The sequence below is a fragment of the Leucopleurus acutus genome (genome assembly GCF_964270905.1).
Source record: "Leucopleurus acutus genome assembly, chromosome: 15".
NCBI lineage: Eukaryota > Metazoa > Chordata > Mammalia > Artiodactyla > Delphinidae > Leucopleurus > Leucopleurus acutus.
The window spans coordinates 39,813,685-39,831,705 of NC_139157.1; the positions used below are offsets into that span (position 1 = coordinate 39,813,685).

General features: G+C 37.4%; 1 pseudogene across 1 annotated transcript; it reads right to left on the reverse strand.

Annotated features, from left to right (window-relative positions):
* Positions 1-1,732: 1,732 nt before the first annotated feature.
* Positions 1,733-3,790, reverse strand: LOC309972306 (matrin-3-like; annotated as a pseudogene). Its single transcript has 2 exons — positions 3,231-3,790; positions 1,733-2,982 (listed from the first exon to the last, which is right to left on the reverse strand). The product of its transcript is annotated as a matrin-3-like (transcript).
* Positions 3,791-18,021: the final 14,231 nt, after the last annotated feature.

Below are 18,021 nucleotides of genomic sequence, written 5' to 3' on the forward strand. Positions count from 1 at the left end.
AATTTAATAGGCATTCTTATGCTTCTCTTCTATTGGCTGCTTTTTACACCCATATGAATACTGTAATACTTAAAGGAAAGGGAAGCAAGGACTTGCCTGGTGGTCCTGTGGGTGCTCTCAATCAGGTGGCCCGGGTTTGATCCCTGGTCAGGGAACTAGATCTTGCATGCATGCCGCAACTCAGAGTTCACATGCCTCAACTAAGAAGTAGGCATGCTGCAACTAAAAAAAAGAGATCCCGCATGCCGCAACGAAGATCCTGCGTGCCGCAATGAAGACCCAGCGCAGCCTAAATAAATAAATATTTTTAATGAATAAATAAATAAAAAGGAAGCAAAGAGTTCAACATAGTGAGAGGCAATTGTGGTTCTCAACTGCCAAGACTAATTATGTGTTTTGTTTCTGCCGAAAACCAAACAGCAAGATACTGAATTAATAATGGGCAGAATCTTGGTTGTCATTTACCGTTTACCCACAGGTCCCTGAGGTTGTCTGCTCTGTTCTGAAATGTGAAGTAGCTGATGGCAGGGTATCTTCTTCACTGGGATTCTATTCCTTCCTTTAAGTCTATCTAGTGCTACTGAAAAAGAAATCACTAGCCCTAACAAATTTGCCCTGAGGAAGCTCTGTCTTGATATCAAAAAGTAGGACCAGATTTTTGGTAGGCATAGGCTAATTAGCAAGCAACAGAAGAACATATAAAATCTGCTTTTTTTCATTGGTTTACTAACTTGGAAAATAATGTTTCCAGATCACTGACTATTGGACAAGGTAGAGACATTATCAAAGATTTTATGAATTATTATAACATCCTTCCCCAACCTGTCAAGCTAAGAAAAATAATGAAGTATTGATAGAATAAATTAATTATGTGACATTAGGTAGAACAGTGTAAGTTTGCATTTACAATGATTAAATTTGAGGGAACAAATTTTCTTTTACTTTATGCTTTTATTCTAACATTTGAACCGAGTTTTTTGTTTGTTTTTTTTAACTGCCTTTTTGGGGTTCTTGATTCTTTAGTTAGTAAGTGGATAACACTGTATTTTATGTGTCTTAAAAGCACTTTTTTCTTTCCATATGCCATGGCTCGTAGCTACTTGAATGCAAATACTTATAATACTATGCTAGTCTTTTCCTTATGTCTACTGCAAGCAATTGAAGTGGTGATGAGTATCAATGACCATTGTTGTTGTATTCTATGTCTCGAGAGTTGAAGTAAGGCCTAAACATGATTCAGACAAAACTACACAGGAAGCCAATGTGACACCTATTACATATATTAAAAATACAGAGATTTTGGATTCTATCACTATCTTTGTAAACTGTAAAAGTGCTAGGTTTATAATTTTATTCATACCACTCTCATGTCCTTCTTGCTATCACTTCTTGGATTAAAAAAAAAATTGGTTGAGGAAGCAAAACTCAGTGACCACCTTTCATATTTTACTGCTATTAAAACCTTCAGGGCTTATATGATTTTCTTTGTACAAGTAAATATATTACTGTAGACTTTATCTTAGAGATAATTTGTTCAAATAAGCAAATCAATAAATATTATTGAGTCAAGGAAGGTGAGCTACAGTTTGCTGATTGCCAAGAAACCTCACAGGACTGCACTACCTTGGAGAATTTACTACAGCGTGACAATAAGGTCTGACGCAGTGTTTCAGGCTTCTAAGATTTAAAATATTTTTGTCAATGGGCCACAGTTGGAAAACCAAAAGCTCACTCAAAGTAGATCAAGCAAATCAGATTCAAGAAGTATGTTAGGTTCTTGTTCTGACTGGTCATCCTTTGTATCTTTTTCACCATTTTCACCTGACTTCTCTTCTTGTTCTTTACCTTCAGTTGTACTTTCAGTCTTCTGGGAACCATCAGTTTTGGATTCCTTATCACTTGGAGATTCTTTGTCATTTGGAGAGTAAGATCTTCTCCGGGATTTATCTTTTTTCAGTAAGTCAATGCCTCTGTTGGGAGTCCTAAGTACCAATGTTTTCTATTTTTCGGACAGGTCAACTTTTACATATCTCTCTTGAAACCAAAGGGCCTTTTTCAAACAGTGGTCAACCATTGCCATTGCATCTTCTCTGGTCTCCATCTCAACAAAGGCCTTTATTCTTTTATACTTCTAGGATAAATTAACTCTCACTGGCTTGCCAAATACTAATGCTGGTATAGCTGTATAATAATCCACTGCAGCCTGAGCATCTTCTGTAGTTGCCATTTCAATAAATGCCTCATTAATTTTATTTAGAATCAGATGATTTGAATAATTCCAAATTACAGCTGGTTCCACCAGCTGTAATAGTTGATATCTCAAGTTTTTCCCTTGCCAGACATCCATGATGTGAACAACTCGGCTAGTTCCCACTCTGCATGTGTCTTGGTCCTTGCAGGTTTCCATTTCCAGCACATAGATTTCCTCTTGGTCCAACTGCTGGTCCCCCAAGATGAAATGAGGGAGGTGGAGGTCCCAGAATTCCTGGTGCTGGGTTTGTACATTGCTGCAACATGAATGGATCACCCATTGTATGTCCTATATCATTGTTAGGGTTCCATTCTGGGTAGATTTCAAGAAGAAGCTGGCATCAACAACTGTGACTTGCTCCATTGATATGTTGACTCCACTCCTTATTAGAATGAACTGGCAAATCACATATAGAACACAGATGGGGATAACCCTTTGGTAAGAGTCCCTGGAAGTCTTCTATATTGCTACTTGGAGGAGCACCCCTCTTTTTCTCAAACAGAGATCTCTCTTGTAAGAGGCCAGGACCATGTCCCATTCTCTCATACTCACTGTCAAATTTATGATAGTTACGTGAGGTCTCACCAAAAAAAGAATCATCCCTACACCTTTCTCCATCTCTTAATCTGTCATCTTCATAATCCATTCTGTCATAATAACCAGATTCTTGCAAATGACTTCCACAGTCATAACCAAGCACTGGGTTGAAACTAGGACCATGATCATCAAAACTATCCCTTCTTGGGCTTCCCTGGTGGCGCAGTGGTTAAGAAACCGCCTGCCAATGCAGGGGACATGGGTTCGATCCCTGGTCTGGGAAGATCCCACATGCTGCGGAGCAACTAAGCCCGTGAGCCACAACTACTGAAGCCTGCCCGCCATGCTCTGCAATAAGAGAAGCCACTGCAATGAGAAGCCTGTGCACTGCAAAGAGGACCCAACACAGCCAAAAAAAAAACCCCCCCAAAACAAAAAAAACCTATCTCTTCTAAAGTGCTTCTTTTCTTTCCAATCGTCCCTAGGTACTCTGTATGGTGGCTCCCATGTAGCAGATCTGCCATCTCTACCATAACTCAATGTAGGGCCTTCTTCAGTTCTCCTCCTTTCAAGTTGTAGGATTGGGGGCAAGTTCTCAGGAGTAATCTTGTCCTCTGGATAACGACTCAGTTCATCTAAGTCTCTAGCAGACAGACCAAAGCTGGCCAAAATGTTACTGGGCTGGTATGCACCTCCACGGTGCTGAGAAGACAAAGGGAGGGGACCTCTACTTCCAATGTTAAATACAGAAATCAAATTATGGGAAGAAGTACTAGCAGAAGACAGTGCACTATGGGCTCCTTGTTGATTCAATGAAGAACTCATTCCAAGATTTGTCAAAGTAGCAAAGTGTGCAGTACCCTGGTTCATCCTTCCAAGAGACGCTGGCATACTTAAAGACTGGGTAGCAGCAGCAAGAAGGCCTATTCCTGCTGCAGACAGGTCACGCCCACGGCCCTGCGAGTCACTACCAAGAGACGACTGCTGGAATGACTTGGACATTGTAGAACTACCTCTTGTCTAGTTTATAGATTAAATTTTTTTTAAAAAAAAGATGGCTAAAAAGAAAGCTCAAACTAGAAAACTAGGTTAACTTTGTTTCAAAAAATGGTAATGCCAAGAAAAAGGGTCAATAATGACTGTAGAATCTTCTTCAAGCTGAGAACCAGCAGACAACTCTCAGTCCCATTTCAGCACGCGCCAGGCCCCTCCCCCTACTCAGCGCGTGCATGTCGCTCGCACTCTCAGCAGTGGTCATTGTTCTCTCGCGATAATTTTTAAACAGTATTTGAAAAAGTGGGAAATAACTTACTGAATAACAACTTTGTGCCAGGAACTATGCTAGTTGCTTATGTGCCATCTCACTTAATCCCCACAATTCACGGCCCTGTGAATTAGGCATTATACCCTTCCTTACAGATTAGGAAACTGATGTTCACTTGTTAGTGCCAGGAAGTTAATGACTGACGTTGCTGAAATACAAGCCCAGATCTATTGAACCCCAGAGCCTGTCTTCTTTCTCTGTCATTTTCTTCCTGGCACAAGTGGGGAATTCTATTTAATATCCCTCAACATTATTATTCCTTTCATAAATATTTAGCTTCTCCCACATGCCAGGGGTACTGCCAGACGTTATGGATACAAAAAAGGAGTTCTTGCCTCCTTATTTTAGTGACTGTTTTCCTCTTCTGAATATGCGAGTCCAGTCTGATAAGCTCAGTTATGCTGGATGCAGGAAAGTGGGACTCAAAATGCCTGTCATTTTGTTCAGCAAACATTGAATTAAATAGCAAAACAAACAATTAAGGGTCACATCCATAGAATAAACAAAGTAAATTACACATAAAATTTTATGAATGCCCTTTTGTCATTCTAAAAAAATAGCAAATGTCTTTAAGATTAATATGACTTTATCTGAGTAATCTCAGCTATGTGTACTTGGCACAAATTCTGAAGGCATTATGGGTTTCTGTCTGGCATTTTGGAAACATACATCAAACGGACTGTAAAAGAATACTATGATCTCTCAGGAATGCTGGAACATTACTGTGTTATTTCTGAGAAGTGACAGTCAATCATGAAGAACTTTGTGTAGGTGTTTGGAGTTCAAAACTTGATGTGTAACTGATTGGCATAATATGTGTTGGCACGGAGATAGTTTTTCTGGAAAAAAACGCAATAGTGTTTTCACCAAGAGAAATGACATCAGGGTGCAATGAATACACCCTTTGGATATTTTTACCTACTGTCGGAAATGTAGTATATGGCTTTTACTGGAAAAGGAAAAAAGTCTTGGCATTGTCATTACTTTTTGAGAAAGGATTTAAAAATTGTTTAGAAAACTGGCCTTACTTCAAAGGGTACACTTAAACTAGTTCTTGCATCCTGTCTGAAGAATCAGCAGCCTAGTTTGTTTTCATAATTCTTCAACTCATCTGCTTTTTTTCTGCTAACATGGCAGGCTGGGTGCCTGGACTGACTTGCCAATGAAAACAACTAAACAGTTCTCATAAAATATATTTAATAAAATTTCCTTAAATGCATCAGTGAACTAATAATAAGGTAAGAAAATTTCAGGTCTTATCTAAGTTAAGTCAAGAGCTCAGATAGGTAAATTGAGAAATGGAACTGGCTTATTCCCTAACCATGTTTCTCCATGGCCCCACAGGATATGGCAACAGGAAACAAAGCCCAAGACTTGTTCAAGAGAAGGAGTCTAATAGGAAGACACGTCTCCCCTATAAAACTAGGACATCAAATGGCCAAATGTATAATGGTGAGCCAGGATTAAACCTGCCCTCCCTACCTCATACCCCAGAAGATAACAAGGAAAATCAACTTTCTTGAACATAAGTTCTGTGCTGAGAAGGGTAAAAAGCTGTAACTGAGAATTTGAACCACAATCTGATTGGCAGGCTCAATATGTACCAGAGGTCCAGTACTAGTAATAAAGAAAAATAAATAAAGGAGATGTGGATTGGAAAAAAGCAAAGATGCCATTATTTGTGGATTTTATAAATAGACATAGAAAAAATTGAGAGATAAATTACTAGAATTGAGATTTTAGTAAAGTTGCTGGATACAAAATTAATTTGCATAAAGCAAATGCAATTCTATATGATTTGATAGTTTTGTTTGTAACGGCAAAAATAACGGAAACAACTCAAATGTCAAGAGTAGTTTGAACAAAAATGTGGTATAGGCAAAAGCAAATAGAATACAGTGGAAAAAAATTATTGGCAGCAACACACTTTCTTGGGTCAACCTCACAAATATGTGTATTAGAAAATGGAGCAAGTTATAGCATACTATATGCAGTAGGGTTCATTTAGATACAGTCAAAAACAGGCAACACTTAACCTGTAGGTTAGGGATAAAACCTCTGATGGTACAAAGATAAAGAAAAGTGAGGGCGAACTTCCCTGGTGACGCAGTGGTTAAGAATCTGCCTGCCAATGCAGGGGACACGGGTTCAAGCCCTGGTCTGGGAAGATCCCACATGCCGTGGAGCAACTGAGCCTGTGCGCCACAGCTACTGAGCCTGTGCTCTAGAGCCCGTGCACCACAACTACTGAAGCCCACATGCCTAGAGCCTGTGCTCCGCAAGAAGAGAAGCCACCGCAATGAGAAGCCTGCGCACCACAAAGAAGAGTAGCTCCCACTTGCCGCAACTAGAGAAAGCCCGCGCGCAGCAGCAAAGACCCAACACAACCAAAAATAAAATTAAATAAATAAGTTAAAAAAAAAAAGAAAAGTGAGAGAAAAAAGAAAAGTGAGAGCATGATTATCACAAAAGTAGAGATAGTAAATATGGTTTTGGTAGGAGAAATTCTGAACTTTAATTTGGCGTTGAATTTCACTGAAAGTGCTCTGAGAATTTCATCTTAGATAAACATGTTGTAGACTCTGGTCCTACAGACCTGTATTTTACATGTTATCTTTTTATATCCTTACATGTAGTCATTTTACAATTAAAAATGTACATTCTTAATATAATTTTTATTTTTAAAAGTAATACATCTATACAGTTTAAAAGAGCAAATAGTACAAAGCTTCTAATCAATAAGCTCTAATGCTCAGCCCTATCTCTCTCAAACCTCAGTACGTGATTTCCTTGAGAGGTAAGCAATTTCAATACTTAATTTTTTTTCTCTTATTTACATCCATATTTTATTTTACTTTATTTTAAATTTATGTATTTATTTTTGGCTGTGTTGGGTCTTCCTTGCTGCGTGTGGGCTTTCTCTAGTTGCAGCGAGCGGGGGCTACTCTTCGTTGCGGTTCACAGGCTTCTCTTGTTGCGGAGTATGGGCTCTAGGTGAGTGGGCTTCAGTAGTTGTGGCACGCAGGCTTCAGCAGTTGTGGTTCGCGGGCTCTAGAGCGCAGGCTCAGTAGTTGTGGCGCACGGGCTTAGTTGCTCCGCGGCATGTTGGGTTTTCCCAGACCAGTGCTCGAACCCATGTCCCTTGCATTGGCAGGTGGATTCTTAACCACTGCACCACCAGAGAAGTCCAAGGCGTATTCGTAACCACTGCACCACCAGGGAAGCCCTACATCCATATTTTAAATACAATATATTGCCATCCTTTTTTTTCAACTTAAAGCATATATTGACTTCATAATATGGAAAACAAGGACGTAGCTCTATAATAATATATTTATACTTGCTAGTTCATCTGCTTGTATAGCTATATCACAATTTTTGGTAAAATTTGTATCCATTATGTCTGTATTTGTGACATGAAAATACTGTTCAATAGCAAGCCAGATAGTATGCTATGATTATAATTATTTTTCTGTACAATGCTTTGTTTCTCCAGGAGTCAATGGTTGCCTTATTTGTTGTTATTATTGTGGCTGTGGTTGTGTTGTTGTTGGGTTTTTTTCTATATTCTTACCACTAATTTTCTCCAAACTCTCCAAGATCATTGCAAGCAAGATATGTCAATGTGATCAAACACTTCAGTTAATTTCTCATTTCTAATTTTATTTTGTAGAAATCATTTCAGTACCACTTTGCCTTCGATACAATTTGGTTGCTCTTTAGGACTGCCATTCTCCCTCCGCCATCCCAGCCTTATTCAGATATAATTGACATATAACATTGTTTAAGTTTAAGGTGTTCATTTAATACACTTATTTATTGAAAAATGACTGCTACCATAATGCTAGCTAACACCTCCATCACATCACATAATTACTATGTCTTTTTTTGTTGTGACATTACTCTCTTAGAAACGTTCAACTATATAATACAGTATTGTTAACTATAATCACCATGCTGAACTTTGTACCCTTTGTCCACATCTCCCCATTTTCCCTATCTCCCAGCATCTGATAACCATCTCTCTACTATTTCTGAGTTCAGATTTTTTAGATTCCACATATAAGTGATATCATACAGTATTTATCTTTCTATGTCTGACTTACTTCACTTAGCATAATGCCCTAAGGGTTCATCCATATTGTTGCAAATGGCAGGATTTCATCTTTCCTCATGGCTCAATAATATTCCATTGTATATATACACCACATCTTCCTTATCCATTCATCGGTTGACAGACACTTTTAGGTTGTTTCCATATCTTGGTTACGGTGAATAATGCTGCAATGAGCATGAGAGTGTAGAGCTCTCTAAGAATCTTTTTGGACTTCCCTGGTGGTCCAGTGGTTAAGAATCCGCCATCCAATGCGGGGATGTTTGGGGGAACTAAGATCTCACTTGCTGTGGGACAACTAAACCTGTGTGCTGCAACTACTGAGCCCACACACCGCAATTACTGAGCCTGCGCTCCACAACTAGAGAGAAGCCTGCACGCTGCAACGAAAGACACTGCATGCTGCAACTAAGACCCGATGCAGCCAAAAATAAATAAATAAATAAAGATTTTTAAAAAAAGAATCTTTCAATTCCTTTGGATAATACACAGAAGTGGGATTGATGAATCACATGGTAGTTCTATTTTTGATTTTCTGAGGACTCTCCATACTGTTTTCTATAGTGGATGAACCAATTTACATTGCCATCAGCAGTGCACATGGGTTCCCTTTTCTCCACAACTTCACCAACACTTGTTATCTCTTGTCTTTCTGATGATTGCCATTTTAATAGGTATGAGATAATATCTCATTGTGGTTCTGATTTGCATTTACATAATGATCAATGATGTTGATCACCATTTCATGTATCTGTTGGCCACTGCATGTCTTCGCTGGGAAAATATCTATTCAGTTCCTCTGCCCATTTTTTAATTGGATAGTTTGCTATTGAGTTTTATGAATTATTTATGTATTTTGTATATTAATCCCTTATCAGACATGATTTGCAAATATTTTCTACCATTCTGTTGGTTGACTTTTCATTTTCTTTACTGTTTCCTTTGCTGTGCAGAAGCTTTTTAGTTTGATGTAGTCCCACTTATTTGTTTTTGCTTTTGGTGTCATATACAAAAAAATAATCTTTGACACATCTTGTGAAGAAGATTTTCACCAAATTTTCTTCTAAGGGTTTTATGGTTTTAGCTCTTATGTTTAAGTCTACAATGCATTTTGAGTTAAATTTTGTGAGTGGTATAAGATAAGGGTCCAATTTTATTCTTTGCATGTGATTATCCATTTCCCAATACAATTTATTGAAGAGCCTGTTCTTGGCTCTTTTTGTTAACTATTAGTTGACTGTACTGTGAGGGCTTATTTCTGGGCTCTAGATTCTTTTCCACTGGTCTATACTATTTTTATGCCAGTACCATTTTGTTTTGATTACTATAGCTTTGTAGTATGGTTTGAAATCAGGACTGTGATACCTCCAGCTTTGTTCTTTCTCAGGACTGCTTTGGCTATTCAGGGTCTTTTGTGGTTCCATACAAATTTTAGGATTGTTTTTTCTATTTCTGTGAAAAATGAATTGGAATTTTGATAGAAATTGTAGTGAATCTATAGATGGCTTTGAGTAGTATGAACATTTTAACAATATTAATTTTTCTGATTCATGAACATGGGGTATCTTTCCATTTGCTTGTGTCTTCTTCAGTTTCTTTTGCTGGAGTCTTACAATTTTTAGTCTTTCACTTCCTTGATTAAATTTATTCCTAAGTATTTTATTATTTTTGATGCTATAGTGAATGAGACTATTTTTTTAAAATTTCTTTTTCAGATAATTTATTGTTAGAGCATAGAAACACAACTAATTTCTGTATGTTGAGTTTGTATCCTGCAACTTCACTGAATTTGTTTATTAGTTCTAACAGGTTTTTTTTGGTGGAATCTTTAGGATTTTCTGTATATAAGATCATATTATCTGCAAACAAAGACAATTTCACTTGTTCCTTTCCAATTTGAATGCCTTCTATTTCTTTTTCTTGCCTGATTGCTCTGGCTAGGATTTCCAGTACTATGTTGAATAGGAGTGGTGAGAGTAGGCACTGGAGCACAGTTGTGCAGGCCAGTGACAGAAGACAAAGCCTGATCCAGGCCCACGAGCAGTTGTGCGGCCCTGGCTGTTGGAATGCTCTCCATGTCTGCACATGTGCACTGCAGTGGATGTTGATGACAAGTGTCAGGCTGGCAGTGTGAAAGTGCACAGCTTGAGGGGCTAGCCCCAAGTTTGCAGATGGTGGTAGGAGTCAACTGTAGGGATCTAGGCTGTCATCTTGCAGTAGAGCTGCACTGCAGGGAGGTGTGCAGCAGCTGTGCTGTCTATTGTTTTTTTTTCATTAGTAAAATCTGCCCTGTTTGTCTGCAGAGCAGGTCACTGTAAACCACAGTCTCTCCTACTGCATGGCTACGATTGGCAACCTCTGTTTCTCTTCCTTGTCCTTAGCCATCTCTATTGTTTCTATATGTGTCTCAGCTTTGCTGAGTCTGGGTGGGGTGAAATTGAAAGGGGACCTTCATGTGGTGCCCCAAAGGATGGGGCAGCTGGTTGCTCATTCCACTTTTCCTTTCCTGGTGAGGGTAACTCTTTCTAGCTGGGAAGTTCCCTCTTCCTGCTGAGCAATGACAGCTTGGAGGATGGGATGATGCAGGCAAAATGAAGCCATCTTCTTTTATTTTTTGTGCAGTTATTCTCAGAGTTTTTGTTTGTTTGTTTGTTTTCCTGTGTTGCTAAAGTTGGACTCCAGAGCTCTCCCAGAGCTCTTTTTGTTTGTGGGTAGCTGGGGTTTCACTCTACTCTATCAAGTCTGCCATTCTGATATTTCTCTTTGCCATCATCCAGATCATTCCCTTAGTTCTCTTCTGTATTCATTCATTCGTTCAACAGATATTCTGGAAAGCTATGCACCAGGCAGTATTATGGATACTGGAGTTATATCAATGAAAAAAGATGAAGTCCCTGCTTCTATAGAGCAAAAATTCCAGTAAGAGAAGCATAACATGAAAAAATATAGTAGGATGTTAAACTAGAAGTTTCTACTGAGTCACTAAGGTACATTAGATATGAAATTCCAAAATGAAATAAAAGATCGATACTAAAATTTTCAAAGGAGAGGCCTCCCTGGTGGCGCAGTGGTTGAGAGTCCACCTGCCGATGCAGGGGACACGGGTTCGTGCCCTGGTCTGGGAAGATCCCACATGCCGCGGAGCGGCTGGGCCCGTGAACCATGGCCGCTGAGCCTGCGTGTCCGGAGCCTGTGCTCTGCAACGGGAAAGGCCACAACAGTGAGAGGCCCGCGTACCGCAAAAAAAAAAAAATTTTTCAAAGGAGAGAGTTGAAAAGTTTTTGCATGATTCTTTACCTGCTTAGGGAATAATCTGTGTAACAGTTGGAGAGAACTTTGTGATGAATGATTAGAAAAGAGTATTTTTTTAAAATATAAGAGAGTAAAGATCTCTCTTTACTGAACACTAGTTACTTTATTGATATTTGGCAGAGATCTAAAGAAAGTAAAAAGATCAGCTATATGAATATCTGAAAGTAAGAGCATTCCAGCCAGAGGGAAAACATCACAGGCCATGAGGTAAGAGAATGCTTAATGCATTTTAGGAATAGCAAGAAAGCTTGTAAGCATCAAAGTGGCTAGGGGAAGGTTGAAGATTAGATGCGAATGAAATCAGAGAGGGAGCAGATGATGTCTTGACTTGGGGTGGTATCACTGGATGTTGTAAAATACAGAGATTCTGCACATGCTTGAGAGTAGAGCTGGCAGAATTTCCTGAAAGCCTGGGTATAGTATATGACTGAAAGAGAGGAATCAAGGATAATTTAAAAAATCTAGGCTGAGCAATTGGAAATGAGGGTGGGTCATTTACTGAGATGGGAGAGACTCAGGAAGTGAGAGGAGGAAGAGTATTTTCTTTCTTTTTAAATAAAGAAAATTATTTTTTTTTATTTTTGGGGAAGAGTATTTTCAAAAGTTGGATTTGGAAATGTTAAATTATTAGAGTCCTATCATTTATCCAGATGGAAATGTCCAATAGGCAGTTGCATATAAGAATCTAAGTAAATGTGAAATGTTAGGGCTGGGGATAAAAGTGAGGGAGTCATCATGGTATACTTGGTATTTTAAAGTCATGGCTCATTTAAGTCTTTGTAGAGTGTAGCTGCCTGAGTTTGGAAACCTATGTCTTCTGACTCATTTCACCCTTCCCCAAAAAAATAAGGTTTCTCTCTTGAGTTAGTACGCCCTTGACATCTCACTAAACTCATGCCTTTATTCCTTGTACACCAAAGGTTTTTCCTCTGAGTATATCTGCCTATGTCTCATGAGGTCTAATTTCAGGATAAGACCTCATTCACACTCAGAGGACACAAACTTCTCCCTTGACTGTTTCTTGGTGTATAATGAAGCTTGAGTTATCAATAAACCCCTGCCCACTCAGAACACACATAAGGCCTCCACCCAACTCTGTCTTCTTTTACAATGTAGCTCAACTTATGGAAAATTCCTATCTACATGAACTATAAGTATTCTTAAATTATGCTTCCTTGCATAGAACAAGGTCAGATTTCAAGCTAAATCCTTATCCACAACTTCTAAAGATTCATCCCAGAACTGCCAGCCTATGTTTGAGTAGGTAAACCCTCACTTATAGTGTACAAACAGAATAAACCAAATTTTCTGTTATCTCTTCTCAACATTCTCTTTGTCCTTGGGGGTTTATGTCTTTTGTATTTCTTTATCCTCATTTTAGTGGGGTTTCTGGATAGAGCAGGAATAAATGCATATGTTCAAGTTGCCATATTTAACAGGTTAAATAATTTTTAAATCCAGTAAAATGCTTCTTATAGGGTGTTGCTAGTTATAACAAATGTATTTTGTACAGGCAACTTTGCTTAATAGCAAAATGTTTCTTAAAATGATTTTTTAAAAAAGGCTTCAAAAATTACTCAGTGCTTACTGTTGGTAGTCTAACAGTACTTGCGACATTTTACTATAATTTTGTAATTCACTAGAATATTGTATTATGGAATTTTGTTAGTAATTTTTTATATCTGTATTAGAAAAGGATAACAGTTTTTAAAGAAAACCTCAAGTTACCAAATTCTATTAAATTGATTCTTATTCCAATTCAAATGTTATTTTAGTGCCTTTCTGCCTTTAAAATGTATTATCCTAATGTTCATGGTTAGTATAAATAGGAAAAGTACCTGGAGAAAGAAAGGATATGCTTAATTTTATTGTTGAGGACATATATAAATAAATTTGAAACTACCACTAAAAATATTAAATATTACAGAATACAAAGGCTATTTTAAATCTGTATATGAAAAAACTGACCTGGAAAACAAAAGAGTTTCAAAAGTAATAATGGGATAAACAGAGGCAGCTGAAGAATTTGAATTAGACTATTATAGCTTCACTTAGATAATGCAAGTATTATATGCCAAGATTACAAGAAAATCACCAAAACTACTATAGACAAATAATTGAACTGAACAGACTCTCCAAATGCTGATTCTTAGAACTGGAGGAAATCATTCAAGATAATATGTAGCACCTTGTCTAATTATTTATAAACATGTCTCCCTTACATGTTACATGTCTATCTCACCAGACTGTGAGCTATTGAGGACAACAGACTTGTCTTGCCTATCTTACTGTTCACTGATCCAACCATAACATATAACAAAGTACCTAGCACATGGCAGATATCTTATATGTGTTTGATTAGGAGATGGCTAGTGAGTGATTTTATAGAGATGATCAGTGACTCTGGAAAAAGAAACAGAGTATGTCTGCTCGACTCCTTTCTCTTTTTGATTTTTAGCCTCAGCCTACGTGCAGGATGCATGCATTCTGTTCTGCTTTCTGTCTACCTCCTTGGGGGTGGCCTGCTATTTTATAGCTATACAAGTGGCTGGGTGGGTAAAGGCTAATTTAGCGGTGAAATATTAGCAAGCCTGTTGTGCCACAAACGTAAGTCACATTTTTCAATTAAACTTTTAATGAAGTTGGTATTTTATCTTCAGCTGTTGGACTCCTATGTTTGCCTCTCAGTTCTGACCTTGGGTGGGAAAGAGGAGCGCTATTTATTGTGACCCCATGTACTACCAACTCTAAAAGGGCATTCTGTTTGTAAAATGAAAGTATAAATATGCATTAATAAAACTAAAATAGTGTAGTAGAACTTATAACAAAAGGCAAGTGCTTCTGCCTCATTGCTGCCCCAACCCTATTGGAGTTTCAACCTCTCAGAGGCAACCATATTCAAATGTTTGTTTTTAATTGTCTTGATAGTTTTCTCATTAATTCAATATAATATAACCATGCCATTATTTATCAACTTATCAACTTCAGACATAATCCATTGGCTTTCTATAGTGCAGGAGGATTTAGTGCACTTATTCTATACCTGGACTAAGAATTTGTTAGGTCTAGCATTATATATACTAATATGACAATTACGGTAGAAGAAATTTTCATTCGTAATTGTAAGATATGTGTGTATTGCCTAATATATAATCATGCAATGCACATTACAGACACTCAGTAAACAGAGTGAATGTATACAATTTTAGGTTCAAACTTTTCCACTTAAAATGTGAATAATTCCCGTTATTGAACATTCATAGGAAACATATTTTTAAATGGCTGATATTATGGCCTATGCCATAATTTATTTAACCTTCAACCTATTATGAAATACTTAGGAGCTTTTCCTGTTTTTTAAAGTTACAAATAACCTGTCTGTAAACATCCTCATAATAAATCTATCAACTGCATCTCTGATCCTTGGAGTAGATTCTTAGAAATAAAATTACTGAGTAAAAAGTTCTTGATATATATTGCCAGTTTCATTTCCAAGATTTTGCTTACATGTACTCCTTATAACATAATAAAAGAGTAATCATTTCACTGCATATTGTTCAATCCTAAATATATATATGCTCTAGAACTCTGCTAGTTTTGTAAATCGGTTACCTTGTTTTAGCTTGCATTTTTTTCTTTTTTAACCAGTGTGGCTGAGGATTTTTTCATGTCTATTATTCATTATTACATAACACTTTAATTTCTTCAGTTTAATACTTAGCTATATCACTAATTTAAACTTTTTAATACTTCAGAGGAGTTTTTTTTTTTTCCCCTGCGGTACGTGGGCCTCTCACTGTTGTGGCCTCTCCCGTTGCAGAGCACAGGCTCCGGACGCGCAGGCTCAGCGGCCATGGCTCACGGGCCCAGCCGCTCCGCGGCATGTGGGATCTTCCCGGACCAGGGCACGAACCCGTGTCCCCTGCATCGGCAGGCAGACTCTTAACCACTGCGCCACCAGGGAAGCCCAGTTTGCTAATCCTTAAAATTGCTTTGCTTTAGGATTTTTTTTTCATGTAAAGACTAGCCAATAATGCTAAAACAAATTAATTTTTAAAATACAGGTTTCCTTTTTTTTCATGTAAAGACTAGGCAGTAATGCTAGTCTTGGTCCGTGAGCCATGGCCGCTGAGCCTGCGCGTCCGGAGCCTGTGCTCTGCAACGGGAGGGACCACAACAGTGAGAGGCCCTTGTACCGCAAAAAAAAAAAAAAAAAAAAAAAAGGCATTAGCAAACTTACTGAAAGTTCACAGTGAAGCAAAAATTAGCTGCATGGTCTATTGTGTGCCATGGCATCCTCTCCAGAGTCTTACGGAGTTTTGAATGCAGGAGGCATTGAGAAAAGATGGTCAGAGGCAGTAGAAACAGAGATGATAAAAAAAGATAAACTGAGTCACGAAAATGATAGGATTATTACAGTCTGAATAACAAATAATTAGGTTGGCACAACAATTTCTGGATATTTTGAGAGGCTTTTGTATCTTTAACAATGATAAATGATATTTCAGGCCTGCATAAATGCTAACTGTGTATTGCTGAGACAACTGTATTTTCTTTACCTGTATCTTGCAATCCAAAAAAGCAAATCTAAAAAAAAAAAAGATTTTATTCAACTCTGAAGTGCATCTTATTCAAGGATATTTTGTAAGAACATGTGCAGAAACCTTCTCTGGGAAATTAAAGACTTTTGGAGAGACTGGAAGTTTTGCTTACTTACTTTACATTTAAAATTGCTATATCTTCCCGTTGAATTAATATTTTAAAATTATGAAGCGACATGCCATATTCCTAACATCTCTTTTTCTTAAATTTCATTTTTGCTGACACAAATATAGCTTCAACAACTTTTTCTTGGATAATATTCACCTAGTTTTTCTTTCCTCACCTTTTTAATGTTAACGTTTCTATGTTTTTAGGGTTTTTATAAATAGCATTTAGTTAGCTATTTAAAAATCTAATCTGACAGTTCCTTTAAGTGGAGCGTTGAGTTCATTTAAATTTAGCAATGTTCTGTACTTTATCTGTCATGTATCTTTGTATATTTTAAATTTTTCCCATTTTTCTTATGCTTCTGTTTTCTTACTTGATTTTTTTTCCAATTGATTGGGTTTTTGTTTTTCTATCCTTATATCTCCTTATATCATTTTCCCTCCATTTTTTTAATTTAAGTTCTCTATATCTAGCCTTTTAATTCTTACATCTGAAATTTCACCATGGCTACCTGACCAAGTTTAATATCTTAAACATCCTTCAGAAAAATTCAAGGATTGCAGAATACTTCAACTTATTATATTTCCTACTTACCCAGGGTTGTTTATAGTATTTTAATACTATGCATTTTCACCTTCACAAATTAGAATATTATAAATTACTTTTTTATACAGACAAGATTTATTGAGGTTTATTTAAATACTTTACTCCCCTCACCCCCTTCTTGGCTAATTTTCCTTTTTGAATATCAGGTATTCTTTTAAGTTTTTTTCCTTCTTCCAAAGGTATATCCTTTAGAACAGTGGTTTTCAATCTGTGCAGTTCAAATCTCCCCCCACTGTTCCCAAGAAAGCATTGTAGAAATATGTGGGGGACACTCTGTCATCACAATAATTTGATGGCATTTACTGGTATTTGTAGTGTGAGCTAGGGATGCTGAACATCTTGAAATACACAGGACACTCTCCCACACAAAAGAATTGTTCTGGTTCCCATATGACTTTCAACAGTCCTGCTGGACATTAATGTAGATTAAAAAGCTCTTGATAAGTATCTGAGTCCATGAACGGATTCCATTTATATAAAAATAATATTTGGCACAGTTTTAATACACTGACTTTTCTAGGAATGCAAAAACTATGTAAATAAAGAGTATATCTTATTTTGTTCTGAATTTTACCAATAACAGTCTACCATTTCAAAAAATTACATCGCTAATGGCTATGTTAATCCTGGTGTCTGAATTGCCAATATAATTCACCTGTGTTAGTCTGAAAATGCAGTTGTCACATGCTGGTGATTCTACGCACATACAGTATTGGCTTTTATAGCTTTGCCCACAAATAAAGGTACTAGTATGCCTACTCTGCCAGTTTGTTTTTTTCTTAATGTGGTAATAAGACAACCAAAATTGAACATATATTTCACCAAGAAACATGCTGCTAGAGCTGGCAAAGATATATCATACTTTTGCTCCTGGAAGTAACAGCATAGACAAAGAAGTCATTGATCCTGGCTAACATGTAAAGTGAATCAGATGTTGTTGGACCAGGGGCATAAAATATAAAGCTGGATAAGGGAGAATTTATTGACATTGAACCACATATCAGTGATTTGGGATTGACTATTCTGTAGACACCAGGATCTGATCCTAACCAACACTAATGGGTTGGTACCTTGCAGCTTGGACATGACCATGGACTGGGGATTTACCTAGATTGGAAACTGTATGAAGGACCATGATTATCCATTGCAACTTCCTGCAGAGTGATC